Genomic DNA, 24,981 nt, shown 5'->3' on the forward strand with positions numbered 1-24,981 from the left:
GATCACTGCCATGAAAGATGTGGAGGAGGGAGGCATCAAGGAAAACTAGATGCTATCTGAATAATAGAAAGGAAAATGACATGGAGCAATTTAACTTTCATACCCCCAATAGGTTCCCTGTCCCTGACAAGATAGAAGCAAAACCAGCAGCTGACTTTTGATCATGAGCTGACAGCTAACTGGGTGCTGCCAAAAAGAAAGGCTCCTGATTGGTGAAGAATCTGAACCATGATATCCAATTAAATAGGATGGCTGTTGTCTCTGGGATTGTAAAAGGTATTATTACAATAAGAAGACCTGGCCTCTTAAAGAATGATAATTTTTTTCTGTATGGGAACAAATGATTTGAGTGAAAGAAGATTGTAAAGAAAAATCACATCAGGGACACCGGAAGGAAGGTGAAGATGAAGTGAAGCAGTCTGTCTTCTTAGAGATCCAGTACACCGTGCAAAGAATGGAGAAGAAAGATATTGGCAGCCAACTCTGGATGGGTAGATGAAGGGATGTGGATTTTTAGAAGAGTTTCTGTGGTGACATTCTGGCTGGATTCAAAATCTGTGTTTAAGCAGGGCTTGGTAGATGGCCTTACCTAGGTAAGAATAGGGAGGAAGGTACTTTTGCTTAACTTAAATAATCCTGCAGCTGAAATGACCATATGAAGTAAGGTAGAAGGTAGACTTGTTCTGAAAATAAAATAGATGAATAATGAGTATTAATGTACTACAATGTCTGCATGCAAATTAAGGCATGGGAAACAAGCAAGGAGAACCAGAAGTGTTATTAAATGGTGGTGATTGTGATCTGAAACCAGGTGGGAAGATTTTAATAGGGCTAGATCCTTCAAGATGCTGAGGGATCTCTCTAACCCCAAAGAAGTTATGAGTATATTATAGTACAATTAGCTATCATCATACACAAATAGATAAGAAAAGCTTTTATAACTACTGTACATCAGAGGAAAAACCACTGGGGAGAAAACAAGCCTTAATAAACAAGGAGGGTGGTTAAGTAGAAGACTCAAAAATAGCTGAAACACTGAACTGTTTTAAATTGTTTTTCTTGTTATAGTCAGATAAATCTGCACAATTAGAATGAGAGATGAAGAAATAGGTAATTTTTTCATCCCTGTCCAGTCCCTTCCCCACTCTCATCTAACAAACTTTGCTCTTTCCTATCCACAAGAGAGAGAAGGGCAGATGTGCTGGTTTCATATTTAAAGATCTTTGGTTTGGTCACGTACCTTTTTGATAACACTGCTTCTGATTCTTCTTTGTGATGTCAGCATCCACCTGTGCCATAATCCCAGACAGTCACCAGGGGCTGTTAGTGACATTTTTTAGTCTACTAGTAAGTTGACTTTCTGTTGTATGGATAAACCACATCATCTCAATATTGCAAGCTGCCTTTGGAAAGGTTTGAACCCATGAAGTTTGATATTGTTATTATTCCTATGTTGCCAGTATATCATAATACTGCTGTATTTAAGTGCAATATGGAAAGAGGAGTGCACTGTTATAACCCTATCATCTTGAAGCTCCTCTCTGAATTGTTTCTTTGTACTTGCCTTATTTATGAAATCTTTCAGTTTCATACTTAGCTTTTTCTGCAATATTCAATCAAATTTCATTTTGCTTGTCTTTTTGTATGTCTCATATGGGTGTTGTTGAAACTGAAACCAGTTAAGAAACATCTGCAGACAGAATATGAACAACAGAATTTCTTTCAAGAGAGAGACTGCTCTGAATAAGTCAGGGAAAGCTCCCTCAAAGAGCTTGCTTAAGTCTTCACTATAGATGGTGTTTGAACAGGGCTGTGAAGACAACAGTAAACTGACATAGTGCAGCCCATGCCTTTGCAGTTAGCTGCACAAATTGTGTTCACACAGGTGTCAGCCGGTCCTGACTAAACCCTGAAGGCCGGTTCAATTATGACTAATGCATCTTAGTGGCTGTGGTCCCTGATTAGATGGAACTGAATTTTAAAGATTATTATTTTTCTTCTCAAGAGTTAAGGCTCTTTGGGTGCCCTCACTATGCATGGCTGTGTCTTAACATTTTAGATTTCTTTTAAGCTTAAAACATTAACTCTGAATTTTGTGGGTTTGTAATGCTTGTTTTGGGGAAAGTCACAACATCCCTGTAATGTTATTTTTTACCTTTAAATTACTAATATGTACTCTCAACCTGAACTCGGGTTTAATATGTCTCCTCCTCCCCCACTAGAAAACTATATTAATGAGACTTAAGCTTGCACATCACGAAAAGACTATATCCCATTCCCTAACTGTTTGACTGAAATTATAGTCTGTCACCAGCTGCTCTTGAATCTCGCCAAGACTAAATTCTAGCAGGTTAGTACAAAACAGCTCTACGGAGGGTTGAATTTTTTTGGCCTTAATTGGCTATTTTGGTAGCACATTCCATCTGAGCTTGGAATACAACTCGTCTAGTCATAGTGCTACTTTCTAAGTTTGTAATGTCCAGATACATTTTTATTATATATAATATGTTATATACACACACAATTTAGATATCTAACTATACACACAAATAGACAGACAAAGTGTACTAATTTATAGAGGCTTCCTTTAAAAACTTTCCAATGCTACCTTTGCAATTAAAGAACATTCCCATGGTATTTGCAATAATATCTAAAGGTCCTTATATGGTACTGTAATATCAATAATAATTAATATGTGGTAAAGGCAAGGCCTGGTGTCCTTGTCCTATGCAAGTATCAGAGGTGTAGCCGTGTTAGTCTGGATCTGTAAAAAGCGACAAAGAGTCCTGTGGTACCATATAGACTAACAGAAGTATTGGAGCAAAAGCTTTCGTGGGTGAATACCCACTTTGTCAGATGCTTGTCCTATGCAGTACATTACACAAACTATGCAGCAGGCATTCTGCATTACTGCAATCTCAAGCATATAAATACCTGTGAGAGCGCAGTAGCATGAAGGGACAAAAAGTAGCTCCAAGCAGGTGCACCTTCAGAGGAGCCTGAGTAAGGAGGTGAAACACTGTGGCTGATCAGAAGATTGGACCTCCAATCTAATGTCTCATGGCCACTGTTGATATTCACTTGATTTTATGGTTCCCCCAATTGTTTAATGTGTCAGAAAATTTTGCGATGGAAAATGCACAACTGCACTGGAGAGATCACAAGGGAGAAGCTGGAGGTCTTGCCATACATGGGTCCAAGGTAAGGTGACCACATTTCCCAAAGGGATAACGGGACACCACATGGGGCTAGCTCGTGGCTTCCCCCACCACACACACACACGGGACTGGCCCAAGCCACTCATCCAAGCCCTACCCCCCATGTGGGGCTGGCCTGAGCTGCTCACTCGAGCCCTCCTCCCTGTGCAGAGCTGGCATCCCTGCTCGCCCGAGTCCTACCTGCCCTGCATCGTGAGAGACTGGGGGTGGTGTCACTCCTCACCCAAGCCCTGCCTGCCCCCTGCCCAAGCCCGCCATCTCCCTGTGGGGGTGACATCACTGCTAACCCCCATTCCTGCATGTTCCTCCACACCCTGCTTTTTTGACCATTTGCTCTTGCCTACTGATCGAGTTGGCAAGAGCAAATGGGACAAATGCCCACTTTTGCCAAAAAAGTTGGGACAACTGGGACAGGGCTTAGAAAAGGGACTGTCCTGGCCAAAACGGGACAGTCCAAAGGGTTGCTCTCACAGATGGAGAATCACTGAAGAGGAGGGTGAGATGGGTTCCCCCCAGGGTGCCACCTGGAACTGGGGTACCACTGAGCCCTCTGACTCACCACCCTGGGCTCCCTCTCACACTGTACTGCTGTGACAAGCTGCAAACAGGCTCCCAGTCCTACACTTCCACCGGCATTCACACAGGACACTCCCAGCAGCAGCTACATGCAGGCTCTCTAACCAGTCATTGCATGAACCAACTAGAGAGCAGCTACAGCCAAAATAACCACCCATTTCCCAGCCTTGGACCCCAGAGCTGAACTGTCCTGTCCTGGTCCAAACCCCAACCCAGTATGAATTTATTATCCAGTTCACCTCCCCCTCAATGTGGAAAAGCAACAGCCCCTCTGAGCTAAGATTCCCAAGCACTTCCAAACTCACTGGTTTAGTAAAATAAGTTTTTTAATTACTTTAAAATAAATACTTAAATTTAAAGATAGATTTTAAGTGATAGCAAACAAATCAAAGCAGATTACCTAGAAAATAGGATATGAATGAACAATATCTTCCCCTGGCTGATGATAAAAGCAGGCTTGCAGATTCCTATGGGACAAGCGGCATTTGCTTTGCAACTTGGGATCCTCATCCCTATTCCAAGTCTTTTATCGTTAGGAACTTCTTTTAGGTGTTGAGTTGTGGGAGAGTGAAGAATAGCAGATTATGTCACTCCCTACTTTATACAGCTTTAGCATAAGGTGGGACCCCTTTGTTTCAAACTTGGTTCCCAGACCAGTCTGTGGAAAAATACAGACATCCCAAAATGGAGTCCAGAGTCTTGTGGCCTGGTCACATGCCTTTGCATATCTTGCTGAGTCATGGCAGGCTGCCTGGAGTGTTCTCAGGAAGGATCACCAGGTGGGGGATAAGCTTCTCCTAAGGCCTATTGTTTTTCCTAGTGGCCCATTACCTTTAATAGGCCCTTCACAGCCAGCTATTTAGACTGGAAGCCATTTTGCCTAATGGGTGTCACCCAGGCATGACAACATGTAAAATGCAGATACATAGTCAATATTCATAACTTCAGATGCAAAAATGATCCATGCATACAAATAAGATAATCATATTCAGCAAATCATAACTTTTCTAATGACACCTTACATGACCCATCTTTACAAAATGCATCATAATTATGTCATAAATATATCATAATCATATAACTATGAAGAATATGGGGTGCAGTGTCACACAGGGCCAGGGCCAGCTCCAGACCCCAGCGCGCCAAGCGCGCGCTTGGGGCAGCGTCCCACGGGAGGACGGCAGGCGGCTCCGGTGGATCTCCCGCAGACATGCCTGCGGAGGGGCCGCTGGTACCGCGGCTCCGGTGGAGCATCCGCAGGCACGCCGGCGGGAGGTCCACCGGAGCCGCGGGACCAGCGGCCCCTCTGCAGGCACGTCTGCAGGAGGTCCACCGGCGCCGCGGGACCGGCGACCGCCAGAGCGCCCCCAGCGGCATGACGCCGTGCTTGGGGCGGCGGAAATCCTAGAGCCGCCCCTGGTGTCACAGAATGTTCCTGGGCCATGCCCTCTTTTTGCTGGCCACAGCCTGACAATGGAGTCCAGGAAGAAGAGAATCCTGAAAATGCCAGACCCAAGAAGTTGCCAGGTGCTCTTTTACTGTTGGAGGGGACCTGTGAACAGTATTGCCAACCCCAAGAATTCAAAAGTGGTCAGACTGGCTTAAAATGATGAGGTTTTTTAAAATGGTATATTGGGGGTTCATTGACTTGCCCTCTGGTTTTTGAGTCTTTAGGGTGCACTCAGGTCATGTTTTCAAGCTTCAGAGTTTTCCTAGCAACTATGAAAGCTAAAACCACATTTTTTTTAAGGGAAAGCAGAAAAATAACAGTAGCTGGAGGTTAATTTCATTCCTCCACAAACTTGGGCTTTAAGAAAAATCCCAAATATTGTGATTTGTGATACAACCATGAGAGTTAGCAACATTGCTAGAACTGGACTTTAGTCTTGCTAATCAAGCTATATTGTGAATGGAAAAACACGGTATTCTTTGGTTTTTGGCTGGATGGGAATAACTTACAGTTGGGGCTCTAGAATGAATTTAAAACTTTTCTGTAACTATTCTCGCTAATACACACCACGGCCTACATTCCCCAGCTGGTATAGATTAGCAGAACTCCATCAAAGTCAATGTTGCTACATCAACAGGGAAGAATTGGTAGGGGAAGTAGAAGTGAGTGGCAACCTGGGCAGCAGTGACCATGAGATGGTCGAGTTCAGGATCCCAACAAAAGGAAGAAAGGAGAGCAACAGAATACAGACCCTGGACTTCAGAAAAGCGCACTTTGACTCCCTCAGGGAATGGATGGGCAGGATCCCCTGGGCTAATATGAGGGGGAAAGGAGTCCAGAAGAGCTGGCTGTATTTTAAAGAAGCCTTATTGAGAGCGCAGGAACAAACCATCCTGATGTGCAGAAAGAATAGCAAATATGGCAGGCGACCAGCTTGGCTTAACAGAGAAATCGTTGGTGAGCTTAAACACAAAAAGGAAGCTTACAAGAAGTGGAAATTTGGACAGATGACTAGGGGGGAGTATAAAAATATTGCTCGAGCATGCAGGGGTGTAATCAGGAAGGACAAAACACAACTGGAGTTGCAGCTAGCAAGAGATGTGAAGGGTAACAAGAAGGGGTTCTACAAGTATGTAGGCAACAAGAAGGTGGTCAAGGAAAGTGTGGGACCCTTACTGAATGGGGGAGGCAACCTGGCGACAAATGATGTGGAAAAAGCTGAAGTACTCAATGCTCTTTTTGCCTCGGTCTTCACAGACAAGCTCTCACACTGCTGTCCTGGACAACACAGTATGGGGAGGAGGTAAGCAGCCCTCAGTGGTGAAAGAACAGGTTAAGGACTATTTAGAAAAGCTGGAATTGCACAAGTCCATGGGGCCAGATCTAATGCATCCGAGAGTCCTGAGGGAGTTCGCTGATGTGATTGCAGAGCAATTGGCCATTACCTTTGAAAGCTTGTGGTGATTGGGGGAGGTCGTGGACAATTGGAAAAAGGCAAATATACTGCCCATCTTTTAAAAAAGGAAGAAGGAGAATCCAGGGAACTACAGACCAGTCAACCTCACCTCAGTCCCTGGAAAAATCATGGAGCAGGTCCTCAAGGAATCCATTTTGAAGCACTTGGAAGAGAGGAAGATGATCAAGAACAGTCAACATGGATTCACCAGGGGCAAGTCATGCCTGACCAACCTGATTGCCTTCTATGATGAAATAACTGGCTCTGTAGATATGGAGAAAGCAGTGGACATGATATATGATGACTTTAGCAAAGCTTTTGATACGGTCTCCCACAGTATTCTTGCCAGCAAGTTAAAGACGAATGGATTGAATGGATTGGACTATAAGGTGGCTAGATCATCGGGCTCAATGGGTAGTGATCAACGGCTCAATGTCTAGTTGGTAGCCGGTATCAAGCAGAGTGCCCCAGAGGTTGGTCCTGGGGCCGGTTTTCTTCAACAACTTCATTAATGATCCGGATGATGGGATGGATTGTACCCTCAGCAAATTCACAGATGACACTAAGCTGGGGGGATAGGTAGATATGCTGAAGCATAGGGATAGGGTCCAGAGTGACCTAGACAATTTGGAGGATTGGGCCAAAAGAAATCTGATGAGGTTCAACAAGGACAAGTGCAGAGTCCTGCACTTAGGATGGAAGAACCCTGTGCACTGCTACAGGCTGGGGACCGACTGGCTAAGCGGCGGTTCTGCAGAAAAGGACCTGGGGATTACAGTGGAAGAGAGGATGGATATGAGTCAACAGTGTGCCCTTGTTGCCAAGAAGGCTAACGGCATACTGGGCTGCATTAGTAGGAGCATTGCCAACAGATCGAGGGAAGTGATTATTCCCCTCTATTCAGCACTAGGAGGCCAAACCTTGAATATTGCATCCAGTTTTGGGTCCTCCTGCTATAGAAAGAATGTGGACAAATTGAAGAGAGTCCAGCGGAGGGCAACGAAAATGATTAGGGGGCTAAGGCACATGATTTATGAGGAGAGGCTGAGGGAACTGGTCTTATTTAGCTTGCAGAAGAAAAGAATGTGGGGGCAGTATTTGGTAGCAGCCGTCAACTACCTGAAGGGGGGTTCCAAAGAGGATGGAGCTTGGCTGTTCTCAGTGACAGCAGATGACAGAACAAGAAGCAATGATCTCAAGTTGTAGTTGGGGAGGTCTAGGTTGGATATTAGGAAACACTATTTCACTAGGAGGGTGGTGAAGCAGTGGAATGGGTTACATAGGGAGGTGGTGGAATCTCCATCCTTAGAGGTTTTTAAGGCCTGGCTTGACAAAGCCCTGGCTGGGATGATTTAATTGGGGTTGGTCCTGCTTTGGGCAGGGAGTTCGACTGGATGACCTCCTGAGGTCTCTTCCAACCCTAATCTTCTGAGATTCTATGATGGGGAAGTATTCCCTTGGTCATCCATGGGATGTAGATCTTTTAGATTCCCTCCATGCTGTATAATAGTAGGAAGCCTATGCTCCCCAAATAGCAGGCTTCACAAGATGATTTGTGAGGGAACTATGCATCTTGCTGCCTAGTCCTACTAATTCCCAGAGAACACCAGGCACTGCAATTTAAAATGCAATACATTTTTATCTCTGTGCAGGCTTTGTAGACTAATGAAATGTCTATTGAGGCAGCGTGTGTATGTGTGTGTTCAGCACATTACAATAGAATGTGCAGTGCAATAAACAGATTTCCTCCGCGTTGTGGTAACACCTGAAATCTGATTTCTTCCACCTTTGTGGCATCATTGTTTCTAGTTGCTTCCTGTATTCCTTCATCAATTTCCGTCATCATGGAGGTTGCACCTGCATGTGTCTGACAAACTAGAAAGATGTTTAAAATAGTAACAAGGTGAGTTGCTTTTTTTTTCACTATTATTATTTGGGATGGTTCTACTTAAGAAATTTGGACCACTTCAGCACATTTTCTAAGCTACACAGTGTTATTGATTTCTCCAGTTTCTGCTGCATGGGGTTTTTAGTCAAAAGCAGCGACTCAGCTGGTCTGCTCAGTGGAGTTGTTTTACATGCTCAGAATGTGCTGCTGAGTGGTTAAATCAAAGGCAATCCTTTTAATGTAGCCAAACTAGTGTGACAAGCAATATCAAGGATTTGGGGTAACTTTGTAAAGATCATTGTGAATACTACTAACAATAGGTCTGATTCTGATCTCACTTATGAGAGAAGTAACTCCATTTACATCTGCAAAATTGCTCTCAATTTACTTCATTGGAGGTGCGTTCAGAATTGGACCCAATAGTTTCCATTCTGGTGAAAGGGATTAGTATATTAAAAGATAGCAGTAACCCCTCCTTCAAGATCAGTGTAGCAAACTGAAAGTTCAGAAGGTGAGAAGACTGGCATTTCTGAAGCTCTTGCTGAAAAGTGGAATCTTTATCAGCTTTAGCTAAAAACACCCATTTAACTAAATGTATAGACCAGGGATCAGCAACCTTTCAGAAGTGGTGTGCCGAATCTTCATTTATTCACTCTGATTTAAGGTTTTGCGTGCTAGTAATACATTTTAACATTTTTAGAAGGTCTCTTTCCATAAGTCTATAATATATAACTAAACTATTGTTGTATATAAAGTAAAAAAGGTTTTTAAAATGTTTAAGAAGCTCCATTTAAAATTAAATTAAAATGCAGAGCCCCCCAGACTGGTGGCAGGACCCAGGCAGTGTGAATGCACTGAAAGTCAACTTGCGTGCCACCTTCGGCACCCGTGCCAGAGGTTGCTTATCCCTGGTATAGACAGTTAGATCTTTGAGAAGCATTGTTGTAATTCAGAACTTTTCAGAAGCTTTGTGGGCACCATTATGGCTTGTTCTCTGCATAAGTATCTTACTGGAATAGTTCCTACATTTCTAGGCAGATCCTGTACTGGGAATCATAAAGCGGTTGCCATCTACCCATATTCTGTTTTAATGTCTAACAATTATAGCAATTTACTGTATTTACAAAGAGGACAAAATCTTGCACTTCCTGTTTGAAGCCACATGGTTTGTGATGGATGGAGAGTGCTGGCTGCACAAAAGGCTTCTGAGCCTCCTAGCCAGTGACGGGAAGAAGATGCTGTGAATCGTACCTTAGCCCTGATCCAGAAAGTAAGAATAGAAGAAAAACTAACAATGGACTGACCTGAATAGAAGAGTCTCGTAATGAGCCTTGAACAGTGTCACAGAGAGACACTGGCAGAATTGGAGAGCGCTCACAGGTGGGGTCTCTGAAGCAAGAAGCCCTGGCACCTTTGAGATGGGAAAAAAGGACAAACTGATCTGACTCAACTGCATTGTGTAGGATGAGGGCTGTATACGCTATGAGGGAAACCTGGAAGTGCCAGCTGTAATTAAAAACTTTATTTCCAAATGCAGTTCTCCATTCAGACAGGGCAAGCAATGCTTCTTACCATTTAAGCTCTGAGAATGCTGTGCTGAGCAAAAGGAGTACAGTTTTCTTTCAAGGGCTTTCTGCTCATTGGATTTATGCATTTAATGACCTTGGCAGCATTACAGACAAAGCCTTTAACATAGAGATGAATTGTTTGCATGCAATTTCTTTAAAGATTAGGCATCAACATAATTTCCCTCATCATCAGATACACAGATTATTTTTGTTCCCTTTTCCCTCTCTTCAATAAACCTATTGTCGAGTGTGGAAAAAACCACCCAAGCTGTTCGATTTCCACATTATCCTTCCTATAGCATCCCAAGATAGTAGTTACAAAACAGTATTCATGCAGCTTTTTCTATCCTCCTTCCAGACTCCAGCATCAGAACAAACAATGACTTTCTACCTTAGCAATTCCAGTTTTTTGGCAATGAAACTGATTTCCCACATCCAGACCGGCAGAGATGCAGTATGTTTTCCTTCATTGGAGAGCATGCAGTGATACTAGGCAGACAGAGGATGGGAATTTGGAAGAGTCCCAATTTAAACATAGGATTTGCTCTGCTACATCAAACCATTGTTTTCCCAGCTCAGGAATCCTGCCTTTGGCAATGGCTCTCTGTCTCATGCTCCTGAGGAAAAGGACAAATCTACCCTGCAAATAATGCACCTGGCCATTGCGGTACAGGGAGCTAGGGAATTCTTTCCTACCCTGGCAATAAACAGCTTAAACAATGAGGTTTTATTGGCATGTATAACTGCAAGGATTATTATGAGTCAAAATATTTGTGCCCTGTTAAAACATGATCCAAATAGAGTGTTATCAATGATTGTGATATTATTGAAGGATGCCAGATGTCACTACTGTAGATTGTTTACCAAGTTTTGATTAACTAAATGTATAGCCAATTAGATATTTGAGAGGCATTGTAATTCAGATCTTTTCAGAAGCTTTGTGGGCACCATTATAGCTTGTTCTCTGCATAAGCATCTTACTGGAATAGTTCTGACATTTCTAGGCAGCTACTGATAGGATATACCTATTGAAGCATAACAAAATAAAACTTTATAAAGTGGCAACACATTACAAGGAATTCCTGCAACAATGAATTCCACAGGTTGCCGAGCTATTCTACGGCTATTCAGATAGGAGAATTGTACATATTTTCAAAAGAACAATCATGTAACTTACTCCTGTCATACCAGTACTGCATGTGAACAGATTACAAAATCTCTCTTTATCTTCAAAAGCAGCCAAGAATCCTGTGGCATCTTATAGACTAACAGACGTTTTGGAGCATGAGCTTTCGTGGGTGAATATCCACTTCGTCGGATGCATCCGACGAAGTGGGTATTCACCCACGAAAGCTCATGCTCCAAAACGTCTGTTAGTCTATAAAATGCCACAGGATTCTTGGCTGCTTTTACAGATCCAGACTAACACGGCTACCCCTCTGATCTTTATCTTCAGACAGGCTAATATGATGAAGTACACCTGGCGGCTGGTAAAATAACTGTGTTCTAAATAATCCTGTTCTTTCAAATCCCCTGACCCCAGGAATTTTTCTTCTTAGTAAATGGAGGCATGCTATGCAATGCTAGTGATGGAGCTGTCTGATGAAGATTTTGGAGCAGCAGTTAGGTGGATTCACCAAACCTTCTTGTCCCTTTGTCTGTGTTGAAAGTGGCTTAATCCTTTCCAGCATGAAAGCATCACTTTATTTCAACAGAGTGGCTATATTATTTTGTGTGATATTATGTAACAAAATTTATTGCTATTGTCCATCTTAACATTTATGTTTACCCCATCCCTAGTGACTCCTCATTGATGGATACTGGCGTGAGTAGTTACTACAAAAAGGGATGTTTACTGAAACACGTGTCTGACTCCCAATATTTGCACACTTCCAAAAGAGTTTCTCATTCACCTTACGGTAAAGCAACAGTGTGTTCTCATTACTCACTTTTGAAATATAATTCATCAAAGCAATTTACCTGTGCACACATTACATGAAGGAAGTTATCAGGAGATTATTGACATACTAGAAGTACAACAGCTTTCATTACAACACGAGATATTTACAAAGGAGATGTGATAGAATACACAAGAGAAATAAAGAAAGCCAGAGAGCAAGCAAACAAGAGAACTGTGCCGTAATCTGAAAAAGTGTAAAATAATATTGCCCTTCTTTTTAAGGGGAACAGACCCGCAGCTATGCCTTACCCCATACTTAAGGTTGAGTCTATATGTTCATTCTAGCACATAATGAGAGTTTATCTGATTGCCCTGCCTCTGATCTGCTGATCCTGAAATTGTGTAGCTTGTCTCTTTGTGTAAGGACTGGTTCAAAGTTTATTGTAGTCAATTAAAACATAGTTTAACTCTGAAAACTGATTGTATACAAATGTGCACATAACTGGCCTATTTTAACACATCAGGTAGACAAGGTGGGTGAGGTAATATCTTTTATTGGATCAACTTCTGTTGGTGAGAGACCTCTTCTTCAGGCCTGGGAAACCAAATCAGACCAGGTCTACACTACAGACTTATATTGGTATAATTACATTACTTGGGGGTGTCAAAAATCCACATCTCTGAGCGACATCGTTATATCGACTTAACCTCCTATATAGGCATTGCTATGTTGACGGGAGAGCTTCTCCTGTTGACATAGCTTCTGCCTCTTGAGGAGGTAGATTAACTACTTGAGTGGGAGACGCTCTCCCAACAATGTACTAGCATCTTCACTAAAACACTACAGAGGTGCAGCTTCCCTGTTTATGAGATCTGGGGCAAAAATCTGTCTGGGGATTGGTCCTGCTTTGAGCAGGGGGTTGGTCTAGATGACCTCCTGAGGTCCCTTCCAACTCTGATATTTTATGATTCAAAGACAAGCCCTCAGAGTGTCACAGCTAAATACAAGGTGGAACAGATTGTTTAGCATATGTAGCTAACACGTTTCAAGTAACCATTCAAGGTGAAGCAGCCTGTTAACACTCCTCTAGTCATAGGAGGGAAAGGAATGGGGGAGTAGGGGAGAGCAAGTAGGGGACAGAAAGGAGAGTGAGGAGCACATTGTAAAGGGCCAGGAACAGATGATAAAAGTGATGGAGGAGCAAACAGAGATGTTGAGGTCGCTAATCATGTTCCAAGCACGCTCCATGCATGCTGGCCCCACCCATACAGCCCTGCTTTCCATGCCCTCCCCTAACTCTTTCCACACATTCCTTGCAACTTCCCAGCATGTCTTGGTACCCCCTTCACTCCACCCCTTTGGACAGCTTCCAAAATGATAGCTGGACTTACACATAGCTATGAGAGCTTACACTGCCCGGCACTCTTATCTCCCTTCCCACCAAGACTTTTGTGTGTGTGTTGTTAATTGGTATTTAATAAAAACAAACTCTCTGAAAGATAGCCATACTTTATTTGTCTCCTACAGGTGTGGTTGCTGCTGGTAGTAATATATAGTTGCTGTTTGATCATTTGCTGACTACAAATTCCTGTCAGGAATCATCACAATTTTCATGCAAGGCGGCAAGTTAACAGAGCATGGCAGAGTGCTGTATAGAAAGACACATTACTGGTGCTCATTGTCAAAATGTTGCCTTAAAGCCTCCCTGATTCAAATAGCTCCATGTTGTACCCCTCTAATAGCCCTGGTATCTGGCTGCTCAAATTCAGCAGCCAGGTGATCCACCTCCATACTCCATCCCGGGGGAACTACTCTCTCATATGGAGCATGCAGTAGGCTGCTATGACCATGGGAATATTTTCCTCATTTAGTTCTAACCTGCGATAAAGCCAGCACCAGTGCACTTTTAATTTGCCAAAAGCTCATTCTACAGTCATTCTGCACCTGCTCAGCCTATTGCTGAACCACTTCTTGCTGCAGTCCAGGCTTTCCATGTAAGGCTTAATGAGCCATGGAAGTAAGGGGTATGCTGGATGTCCCAGGATCACTATGGGCATTTCAACATCCCCCACTGGAAGCTTCTAGTCTGGAAAGAAAGCCCCTGCTTGGAGCTTTCTGTACAGGCCAACGTTCCTGAAGATGCATGCGTCATGCACCTTCCCAGACCACCCCACGTTGATGTCAGTGAAATGCCCATGATGAGCCACAAGCGCCTGCAATGCCATAGAGAAGTACCCCTTTCTATGGATGTACACCATCACAAGATAATCTGGGGCCAAAATTGGAATGTGTGGTGCCATCTATTGGCCCACTGCAGATAGGGAATCCCATTGCCACAAAGCCAGCCACTATTTCACGCACATTGCCAAGAGCCGCAGTCCTTTGTAGCAGGCAGGGCCGATGCAAGGATATTTCACACCCTAGGCGAAACTTCCACCTTGTGCCCTCCCCCCCCAAACCCCGCCCTGAGGCGCCCCCCCCGCGGAAGCTCCCCCCCTCCGCCCTGAGGTGCCCCCCTTGCAGCAGCTCCCCCCACTCCACCCTGAGGCACCCCAGTTCACCCCTGCTCCGTCTCCACCCCAAGCACGCCATCGCCGCTTCACTTCTCCTGCCTCCCAGGCTTGCGGTACCTAAGCTGATTGGCGCTGCAAGCCTGGGAGGCGGGAGAAGTGAAGCAGCTCACCCCTGCCCCTCCTCCTCTCTGAGCATGCCGTGGCTGCTTCACTTCTCCCGCCTCCCAGGCTTGCGGCGCCAATCAGCTTAGGCGCCGCAAGCCTGGGAGGCGGGAGAAGTGAAGCAGCCACTGCGTGCTCGGGGAGAAGGCGGAGCAGGGGTGAGCTGGGGCGGGGAGTTCCCCTGCGTGCCACCCCACCCCCCCTTACTTGCTGCAGGCGGCCCTCCCCGCGCTCCCCTGCCCCAGCTCCCTCCATCTAAATTCCGGCGGCGACCGGGGTGGCCAAAGATCCGGCCACCGCGGTCGCTGCTGAAGAAAATGGCGCCCCCCAAATCCAGCCCTGGTAGCAGGATGTAATTAATGGCCCTGCACACTTGCATTACTGCAGTCCCAACAGTCAACTTCCCGACTCCAAACTGAATGTGACCAAGCAGAAGCAGTGTGGAGTCACCAGCTTTCACACAGCAATCACCATGCACTGCTCCACTGAAAGGGCAGTTCTCATTTTGGTGTCCTTGTGCCGCAGTGCTGGGGCGAGCTCCGCACACAGTTCCTGGAAGGTGGCTTTCCACATCCAAAGTTCTGCAGCCACTGTTTATCATCCCACACCTGCATAACGATGGGATCCCCCCCACTCAGTGCTTGTTTCCTAAGCCCAAAAGCGATGGTCCACTGTGTTCAGCTGCTCCATGAATGCCAAAAGTAATCTGGTGTTGTTTCTTTCCATGGCACATATCAGGTCAGGCACCTCAGATTTCTGTTCAGATTTGGAGCTCATCATATACTGCATGACCATCCACTATGTGTTCATAACAGTGGCCACAACAGTGGAGAGCAGCGTGGGATCCATCCTGTCAGACAGAGATGGCAGGCGGATAGTAAACAGGAGGTACTGAAAAGTACTTCCAAATGCAGTCGGAAGTCCATGGAATGCTGGGACAGAAAGAACTGCATCATGGGACGTTGAGCCCTCATCCATGATTTCCTTCAATCCACTATGCCTTCCCACAACTCCTAGCTGCATGAGGTGGTGAGTAGTACAGTGGGAAAGCTACCTACAGTGCACTGCTCTCACTGTCGATGCTAGAGCACAAATTTTGAATGCGCTCTGCTGACAGAAGGAGCATTGTGTGAACAAGCACAAGTGATGCAATTATACCGGTTTTTGATTGTTGTTGTAACTTGCATTGACAAATCTCTGTAGTGTAGACAAGGCCTCAGATGAAGGTCTTATCCACAGGACCTTCCTTCCTTGTCAACATATTGACACATTAAAAAAACCTAAAACCAGCATATCCCATTCATTACTTTGAGTGTGCTGAGGTGGGAAGTGTTAGGTGAAGTATGTCTTATCACAGCAATGCCCAGGAATTCTATAACATACTGAAATAACCCTCTTGTGGAGCTCGATGCTATTGTAGGAAGATCTGCTGTACCGTACCAATCTGTCCCTGCTTTCAAGGTATTGAAAGACTTAGACCTCAGACACTAAAGGCAATTTGTTTTAAACCTTAAAAAAATTAAAAGCAGAAAAAGAGCAGCTATGAGCAGCCAGGTTTAGGCTGACATTAACAATAAATATCAAGAATTCTAAAGGTCTGGGGTTTTATACATGCCACATAAACTTGATATAAGTTGCTTTCATAGAATCGTAGACTTTAAAGTCAGAAGGGACCATTATGATCATCTAGTCTGATCTCCTGCACAATGAGGCCACAGAATCTCACCCACCCACTCCTGTATCAAACCTGTGTCTGAGCCATTGAAGGCCTCAAATCATGGTTTAAAGACTTCAAGATGCAGAGAATCTTCCAGCAAATGACCCATGCCCCACGCTGCAGAGGAAGGTGAAAAACCCACAGGGCCTTTGCCAATCTGCCCTGGAGGAAAATTCCTTCCCGACCCCAAATACGGTGATCAGCTAAACCCTGAGCATGTGGGAAAGACTCACCAGCCAGACACCCAGGAAAGAATTCTCTGTAGTAACTCAGATCCCATCCCATCTAACATCCCATCACAAGTCATTGGGCATATTTACCGCTAATAGTAAAAGACCAATTAATTGCCAAAATTAGGCTATCTCATTATACCATCCCCTCCATAGACTCATCAAGCTTAGTCTTGAAGCTAGATATGTCTTTTCCCCCACTACTACCCTGGGAAGGCTGTTCCAGAACTTCACTCCTCTGATAGTTAGAAACCTTCGTCTAATTTCAAGTCTAAACTTTTGGATTGTCTACATTGGTACTGAGCTTAAATAATTCCTTTCCCTCCCTGGTATTTATTCCTCTGATATATTTATAGAGGGCAATCATATCTCCCCTCAGCCTTCTTTTGGTTAGGCTAAACAAGCTGAGCTCTTTGAGTCTCCTTTCATAAGACAGGTTTTCCATTCCTCGTATCATCCTAGTAGCCCTTCTCTGTAGCTGTTCCAGTTTGAATTCATCTTTCTTAAACATGAGAGACCAGAACTGCACACAGTATTCCCGATGAGGTCTCACCAGTGCCTTGTATAACGGTACTAACACCTCCTTATCTCTACTGGAAATACCTCGCCTGATACATCCCAAGACCACATTAGCTTTTTTCACGGCCATATCACATTGACGGCTCATAGTCATCCTGTAATCAACCAATACTCCGAGGTCCTTCTCCTCCTCTGTTACTTCCAACTGATGCGTCCCAAGCTTATAACAATAATTTTTGTTATTAATCCCTAAATGCATGACCTTGCACTTTTCACTATTAAATTTCATCCTATTACTATTACTCCAGTTTACAAGGTCATCCAGATCTTCCTGTATGATATCCCAGTCCTTCTCTGTAGTGGGAATACCTCCCAGCTTCATGTCATCCACAAACTTTATTAGCGCATTCCCACTTTTTGTGCCAAGGTCAGTAATAAAAAGATTAAATAAGATTGGTCCCAAAACCAATCCTTGAGGAACTTCACTAGTAACCTCCCTCCAGCCTGACAGTTCACCTTCCAGTACAACCCGTTGTAGTCTCCCCTTTAACCAGTTCCTTATCCACCTTTCAATTTTCATACTGATCCCCATCTTTTCCAATTTAGCTAATAATTCCCCATGTGGAACGATATCAAATGCCTTACTGAAATTGAGGTAAATTAGATCCACTGCATTTCCTTTGTCTAAAAAATCTGTTACCTTCTCAAAGAAGGAGATCAGGTTGGTTTGGCATAATCTACCTCTTGTAAAGCCATGTTGTAATTTGTCCCAATTACTATTGACCTCAATGTTCTTAACTACTTTCTCTTTCAAAAGTTTTTCCAAGACCTTGCATACTACAGGTGTCAAACTAGCAGGCGTGTATTTGGCTGGATCACTTTTTTCCCCCTTTCTTAGAGATAGGAACTATATTAGCAATTCTCCAGTCATTTGGTACAACCCCTGAGTTTACAGATTCATTAAAAATTCTTGCTAATGGGCTTGCAATTTCATGTGCAGTTCCTTTACTATTCTTGGATGAAGATTATCTGGACCCCCCAATTTAGTCCCATTAAGATGTTCGAGTTTGGCTTCTACCTCGGATGTGGTAATATCTACCTCCGTATCCTCATTCCCATTTGTCATCCTACCATTATCCCTAAACTCCTCATTAGCCTCATTAAAGACTGAGGCAAAGTATTTGTTTAGATATTGGGCCATGCTAGATTATCCTTAATGTCCACTCCATCCTCCGTGTTTAGCGGTCACACTTCTTCTTTCTTGGTTTTTGTCTTATTTATATGGCTACAGAAACTTTTACTATTGGTTTTTATTCCTTTTGCAACGTACAACTCTACATGGCTTTTGGCCTTTCTCACTTTATGCCTACGTGTTCTGATCTTAATAAGGTAGCTTTTCTTGCTGATCACTCCCATCTTCCAGTCCTTGTAGGCTTTCTGCTTTTTCTTAATCCCCAATCTGAGATGCTTGCTCATCCAGCTTGGTCTACAACTCCTGCCTATGAATTTTTTCCCCTTTCTTGGGATGCAGGCTTCTGATAGTTTCTGCAACTTTGACTTGAAATAATTCCAGGCCTCCTCCACCTTTAGATCCCCAAGTTCTTCAGCCCAATCCACTTCCCTAACTAATTTCCTTAATTTTTTTAAGTTAGCCCTTTTGAAATCAAAAACCCTAGTCACAGATCTATTTTTGTTTATCCTTCCATTTAGTTTAAACTGAATTAGCTCATGATCGCTCAAACCAAGGTTGTCCCCTACAACCATTTCTTCTATGAGGTCCTCACTACTCACCAAAACCAAATCTAAAATGTAGTCCCCTCTTGTTGGTTCAGCAACTACTTGGAGAAGGAATCCATCAGCTATTGCATCTAGGAAAATCTGAGCCCTATTACTATCACTTGTCTTCCAGTCTATATCTAGGAAGTTAAAGTCTCTCATGATCACACAATTCCCATTAGTGTTTACTTCATTAAAAACATTAAAGAGGTCTCTATCCATATCCAGATCAGATCCCGGCGGTCTGTAGCACACCCCAAGCACTATCTCAGGGGAGGCTCTGGTAGCTTTCTTCCCCAATGTGATTTTTGCCCAGACAGACTCTGTCTTATCCATTCCATCCCTTCTTATTTCTTTACAGTCTACCTCATCACTGATATACAATGCTACTCCACCACCTTTGCCTTTTTTTCAGTCTTTCCTAAACAGCACATACCCTTCAACACCTGTACTCCAGTCATGGCTACTATTCCACCATGTTTCTGTTATCCCTATAATAGCCGGCTTCACTTCCTGCACCAGTAACTCTAGTTCCTCCATTTTGTTACCTAGGCTCCTTGCACTGGTGTACAAACATCTTAATTCTTGCTGTTTGGCTTCGCTCATATTCTTTACACGATTAGGCCCAGACATTTTACCATCAGTATCATCTATTAGAATGATATCTATACTACCCTTCCTCCATATGTCCATTCTCCTACCCATGGCTGTATCCTTTCTTACTTGGTTTTCTTCCCTCTCAATGTTAAAATCCAATGCGGAGATTACCTGGACATCTCCCAACCATCTCCCCACAATTCCTAGTTTAAAGCTCTCTTAACCAGTTGTGCCAGCCTCCATTTTAGAAGTCTATTTCCCTATCTATTCAGGTGAAGTCCATCCCGAGAGAACAGTCCTCTGTCCATGAATGCCTCCCAGTGGCCATACATCCCAAAGCCCTCCTTATAGCACCATTGCCTGAGCCATCTGTCGAGCATCATAATCTTGTCACATCTTTGTTGCCCTTCTCTAGGAACAGGCAGAATCCCACTGAAGATCACCTGAGCCTCGAATTCCTTAAGCGTCTTCCCCAGCCTGGCATGGTCTCCCTTGATTCGTTCCAGCGAGAATCTAGCTGTATCCTTTGTTCCCACATGAAGGACAATCAGTGGATTCTTTCCCACTCCTGTTAGGATCCTCTTCAGCCTCAGGTCCACATCCCGTATCTTAGCACCCAGCAGACAGCGCACCCTTCTGTTCTCTGGATCAGCTCTGGTTACTGGCCTGTCTATTCTTCTCAGTAAGGAGTCCCCAGTCACGTAGACCTGCCTTTTCCTGGTGACGGTGCGATTCTCCAGTCTATCCCCTGTTCCCTCTGGCTGCAAGTCCTCTCGATTCCTATTCACCCTTGCAATCCTCTGCAACCCATCCCGTATCCTCCTAGGGCTCATGTTTGGTGGTTATCTCCATTGACTCTTCCCCTCTTCTTATGGGACTAGCTGCTCTTCTCTTCTTCCGTGCCCTCTCACTTTCAGCAACCACCTGCTGTGCCCCTTCTTCATTTTCCAACTCCGCAAACGTCTCCCTGAGCTCTATTTCTCCTTCACTAGCCCGTCTTTTCCTCTGCCTGGTTCTCTTAGTCACATGCTTCCACCATCCTCTTTCCTCACCCAGCAGTCTCCCCTCAGAGTTCTTTGGTCCTGCTTCCATCTGCAAGTCTGAGCTTTTCCATTCAGACTCCTCATGTCTTTGCTCCATCATCTGCTCAAACCCCCTTCTACAGTCAACCAGAGTTTCCACCTGCATCTCCAATCCTCAGATCTTTTCTTCCATCAGCTCCATCAGGTGGCGCTTCATGCAGATGAAACTCTTATCAGGTACCCTCTCCAGGATCATGTACATGCTGCAGCTTCCACATCCAGTCATCTTCATTGTGCCTTCCACTGCTTGGGTCACTACAACTGCTGCCTCTGTGTCTGTCATAAGCTTCCCACATAAATCCTGTAAATCTGGGAAACACAAACCAAACCAAAATACCACCACCCACAGCAAAACAAACCCCCAGCAAGCACCAAAACACTTCTAGAACACCACACACTCCCTTCACTAGCCTGTCTGATCCTCTGCCTGCCTCTCCTGGTCTTCCCCCAAACTCCCCCTGTAAACTCCCACTCAAACTCCCCTGTTTATAGCTCTGTTTGCTGGCTCCTGTGCCACTGCAGCTGTCTATGCCGCTGCCTGACTGGCTGGCTACCTTTATAGGACCTCCTACTCAGAGAAGCCCCGCCCCCTAATCACCTCAGCATCAAACTTAACTTACAAAAATACCTGACTGACAAAAACCAGACAAGAGATCTACAATGTTCACCATGAAATACAAACTTTTGGGCGTTGACTAGCTCAGGTTGCTCCCTTCTACAAAATATCCCATCCTCAATATCTGCAAACCTTTGGATACCTTTGGACTTTGTCTGAAGTACTTTAAAACTTCAGGTACCAGAATGACAGCCTTGGTAAATAAAGTTCACTGTCTAGCCACAGAAAAAGTGAAGCATTATCAGTGACAATTAAAGTTTCCCCACTCTGCCTGGAGTTTAGATACCACAGTAATATGTGTGGCATAAGTAGATAGATTATCGATCCTATCTATGTGCCTCAACCATATATTGGATGGAACACATTGTGACTGAATGTTACATTGTATTCATACCGTACACATTACTGTAATCATTGTACACCCCTTGTGAGATATCATTTGAAAACTAACATCACATGATGAAACGTGTGTAGCAAGATTACATGTAAAATTATAAACATAAGCTGAAATTAGGTCTGAAATGTGTTTACCAGACAAGTCTGGGTAAACCAGTTTCTCAAAGACAAAGGACAAGCCAATGCCTCTAGCCAGGTGTCAGCAAAGTTGATGGGAAATCAACTTATCAAGTAGACATTCTTTGGCAAGGAAGGGGGGCAGGATCAAGCAGATCTGCATCTTAGCAAACAACAGCATGAAACCTTCACCACAAGACCCTCCTTCCTCACAGAGGGAATAAACTTCATCTAGGGGCAACCCTCAAGAAAATGCATTTCAAAGGGGGCCTGGAATATAAAAGTCAGGGGCAAAAACACCCAAACGTCTCTCTCCCTATCCATCTCTCTCTTTCGCCTAAGGAGACAACAGAAATGGCCTTTGGGAGCAGATCCTGGCCTGACAGTTTGGTCAGCAACGTTACTGTGAACATATGTTAAAGTATTTCACCTTGAACCAAGTCTAGCTTATTAAGTTTCAGTTACTAGAAAGCATTTTATCTTTATTTCTCATGGAACCATTTCTGGACTTTAATGTCTTATACTTGTACTCACATAAAACTCCTCTCTTTGAAGCTAAATAAACTTATTTTATTCTTTACTCAAAACTAATTCAGTGTTGTGTTTAAACTGAGTTGTGTGGGTAACTCCATTTAAAGCAGCAAACTGCTGGATATTAATCCCCTTACAGGGGCAAAAGACCTAAAATACCTGAACTGTCCAGGAGAGAGTGGGACTGTGCAGAACACACATTTTGGGGGGAAATTCAGGACTGGGAGTGTGTTGAGGTCACACTGCAATGGTAACCAAGGCTGGTGGAAACCTGAGTGTGACTGGAATGTGCTGGTAGGCAGTAGTGTGACTCTATACACAGATGCTCGGGGTGCAACTTGCATGCTGGCAGGCTGATTGTGAGCAACCCATGTTGAGAGCTACAACAGCAAAGCACTATGAAGCACCCAAGGTTGCAAGGCAGGTGTGACAGCCCCTCGTGGGTCTGGATTTCACCCCCGAATGTCAGAGCGGTATTTCAAGTTACAAGCTTATTCAGTCTTTGATTTTTCTACTGAAACTGCCTTAAAATAGTTATTTAATGGCAATTGTGATGACTTTACTCGTATCTATCTGGAACTGAATGGAAACCACCAACTCATTTCACATAGGACACTATCCTATGGCAGCTTTATTTCACTACTAACATAGGCCAGATTTATATTGGTGATCATGACATTCCGTGCCCCTGGATCATCTGCAGAAATTAAACCTGAGACCTCTGAATCTAAAAATATGATACTGTTCCCTTTGAGCTGAATGACCAAGGTTATTAACTTGCTGGCTGTAGCAAACTCATAAACCTCTACATGTGGACAAGCCATTTGCAAGGGGAGGAGTTAGGGAGGGCTTACAAATACACACACAGAGTGAGAGTGGGCCATATCCCCACTCCAGTTCTCTATGCCAAGCCAAACATTTGTTTTAAGAAAAGTCTCTAGACACAAAGGCCTTCTCTACACTAACATTTTTCTTAAATATCCCTACCATTATTTGCAAGAGTGGGGATGCTAATAGAGACATGGTGCTGGTGCCAATGGTGTTTTAACCACCACATTGTCTACCAGCCAGTGGCCTGTGCTAGCCACTAGAGCTAGTATCAGTAGAGAAGCAATGATGTGCATTTTAAGATGAAAAGGCTTGTGTAGACCCACCCATTGAGCCTGTCTGTACTCAGCTCAGCTGGCCCACATTCTGTGTTACACTGTGACCCCTGACAGCTAGATGCTAGATTGTGGTAACTTTCATAGCTGAAGCAGGTAGGAGAGTTTAAGTATTTTTGTATAGAGGGGTGGGAGTGGAAGACAGAAAAGAAAGGATTTAAATAATACCATCCAAATCAGCTGTATTTTCTTTCTTTTTTAAAAACAGAGTCTGTTTCTTAAACACGTCTGTTCTATTGTCTTTGGCTCTATTCTGCACTAACATGAAGGGGAAAAGTTTGCTCAGGAGATGTCTGGCAATAGAAAATGGAAGACAAAAGTCCTCATTGATTATTTTAGGCAACAAGTAAAAAGGCTGAACAAGATGGTAATTAAAGTAAAATCAGGAAAGCTCTTCATTCTGCCAGGTAAAAATAAAAAGTCTCCAAATCCCAGTTTAATTTTTCTTGTCATGTAGGCTATCCAGCTCCAATGAATAGACACAATGTTCTGGTATCTCTCCCTTTGTGTACATATTTGTAATTCTCTTTCCTGCACTTCCATTACAAAAGGTTGGGAAATTGGAGGGAGTCTCATGCACAAAGGGTAGCTGCTGAACGTTCTTCAGACTATTAGGTTTTAAACCTATTTGAAATATGAATTGTGATATGTGGTAAGTAAATATAAACCAGTAGTTAGCTTGATATTATTAATGAAGCTGACCAAGAACAATTTCTTCAAAAGATTCATATTCACTTTTGCAGAACTTCCTTTGGAGGGGAAATAGAATTTTCTTCAGCTTCCATAGCTTTAGTACAAGCCAATCTTACAGGGCATATGCAGTTTTAGATGTTTAAAAATCTGATTGTTTTATGATATATAGTGTTATAATATAGGAAATATAGGATTGTCATGGGGGATATAATAACATAGGAAATATAGGATTGTCATCCAGTAGGGGGTCACCCCTGTTTACCCAGTGTGCAGGGTTCCTGCACCCTGTCACACAATTGTCTAGATTCCCTGCTGGGTCAAGCAGTCACTATCAGGTACTTCAGTCTCCCAGGGCAGAGCAAAGCAAACAAATGGTCTGGCCCCTCAGCCTCCTGACCAGGGCAAACAAAGGCAGTCTGGGGGCTCCGACCCCATGGGTGGGGTGGAGAAAACAAACAATCTGTATCAAAGATCCCTGTCAGCAACACCTAGTGGCAAGTGCAGGATGGGGACAGGGGAACCTGGGCCCAGCCTACTCCACCGGGTTCTGACCCAGAGCCATATGCAGTCAGCAAACTCCCTATTAAGGGTTCAAAGTATTGACTCCCATCATATTCCCTGGGTCACTTCCTACCCTTAAGCCTGCCACGGACATCTCCTTGGTTGCCAGTGGCTTGGCATTCCCGCTGGTCTCTGCAGTCAGCAGGTCTTCCACGGCAAAGTCAGGCCCACGGCCTCGGCGGTCTGGAGAGGCAGTGGTTCTTTGGCAGGAGCCTGCAATGCATGCTCTTCTTCTGCCTCAGCCAGCCCAG

The 24,981-nt window shown here is 44.0% G+C and overlaps 1 long non-coding RNA gene across 4 annotated transcripts; it reads left to right on the forward strand.

The window, feature by feature from the left end:
- The first annotated feature begins 1,307 nt into the window (after positions 1-1,307).
- On the forward strand, positions 1,308-10,653 carry LOC123363587. 4 transcript variants are annotated; one of them, XR_006576822.1, is made up of 3 exons: positions 1,308-1,413; positions 8,510-8,603; positions 9,747-10,505. It is a non-coding gene; the product is annotated as an uncharacterized LOC123363587 (long non-coding RNA). The 4 variants fall into 4 exon arrangements; XR_006576820.1 differs by lacking the exons at positions 1,308-1,413; positions 9,747-10,505 and adding exons at positions 5,175-5,321; positions 10,515-10,653; XR_006576821.1 differs by lacking the exon at positions 1,308-1,413 and adding an exon at positions 5,175-5,321 and having other exon boundaries at positions 9,696-10,505.
- The last annotated feature ends 14,328 nt before the right edge of the window (positions 10,654-24,981 follow it).

The sequence above is a fragment of the Mauremys mutica genome, chromosome 2 (genome assembly GCF_020497125.1).
Source record: "Mauremys mutica isolate MM-2020 ecotype Southern chromosome 2, ASM2049712v1, whole genome shotgun sequence".
In the NCBI taxonomy this organism is placed as follows: Eukaryota; Metazoa; Chordata; order Testudines; family Geoemydidae; genus Mauremys; species Mauremys mutica.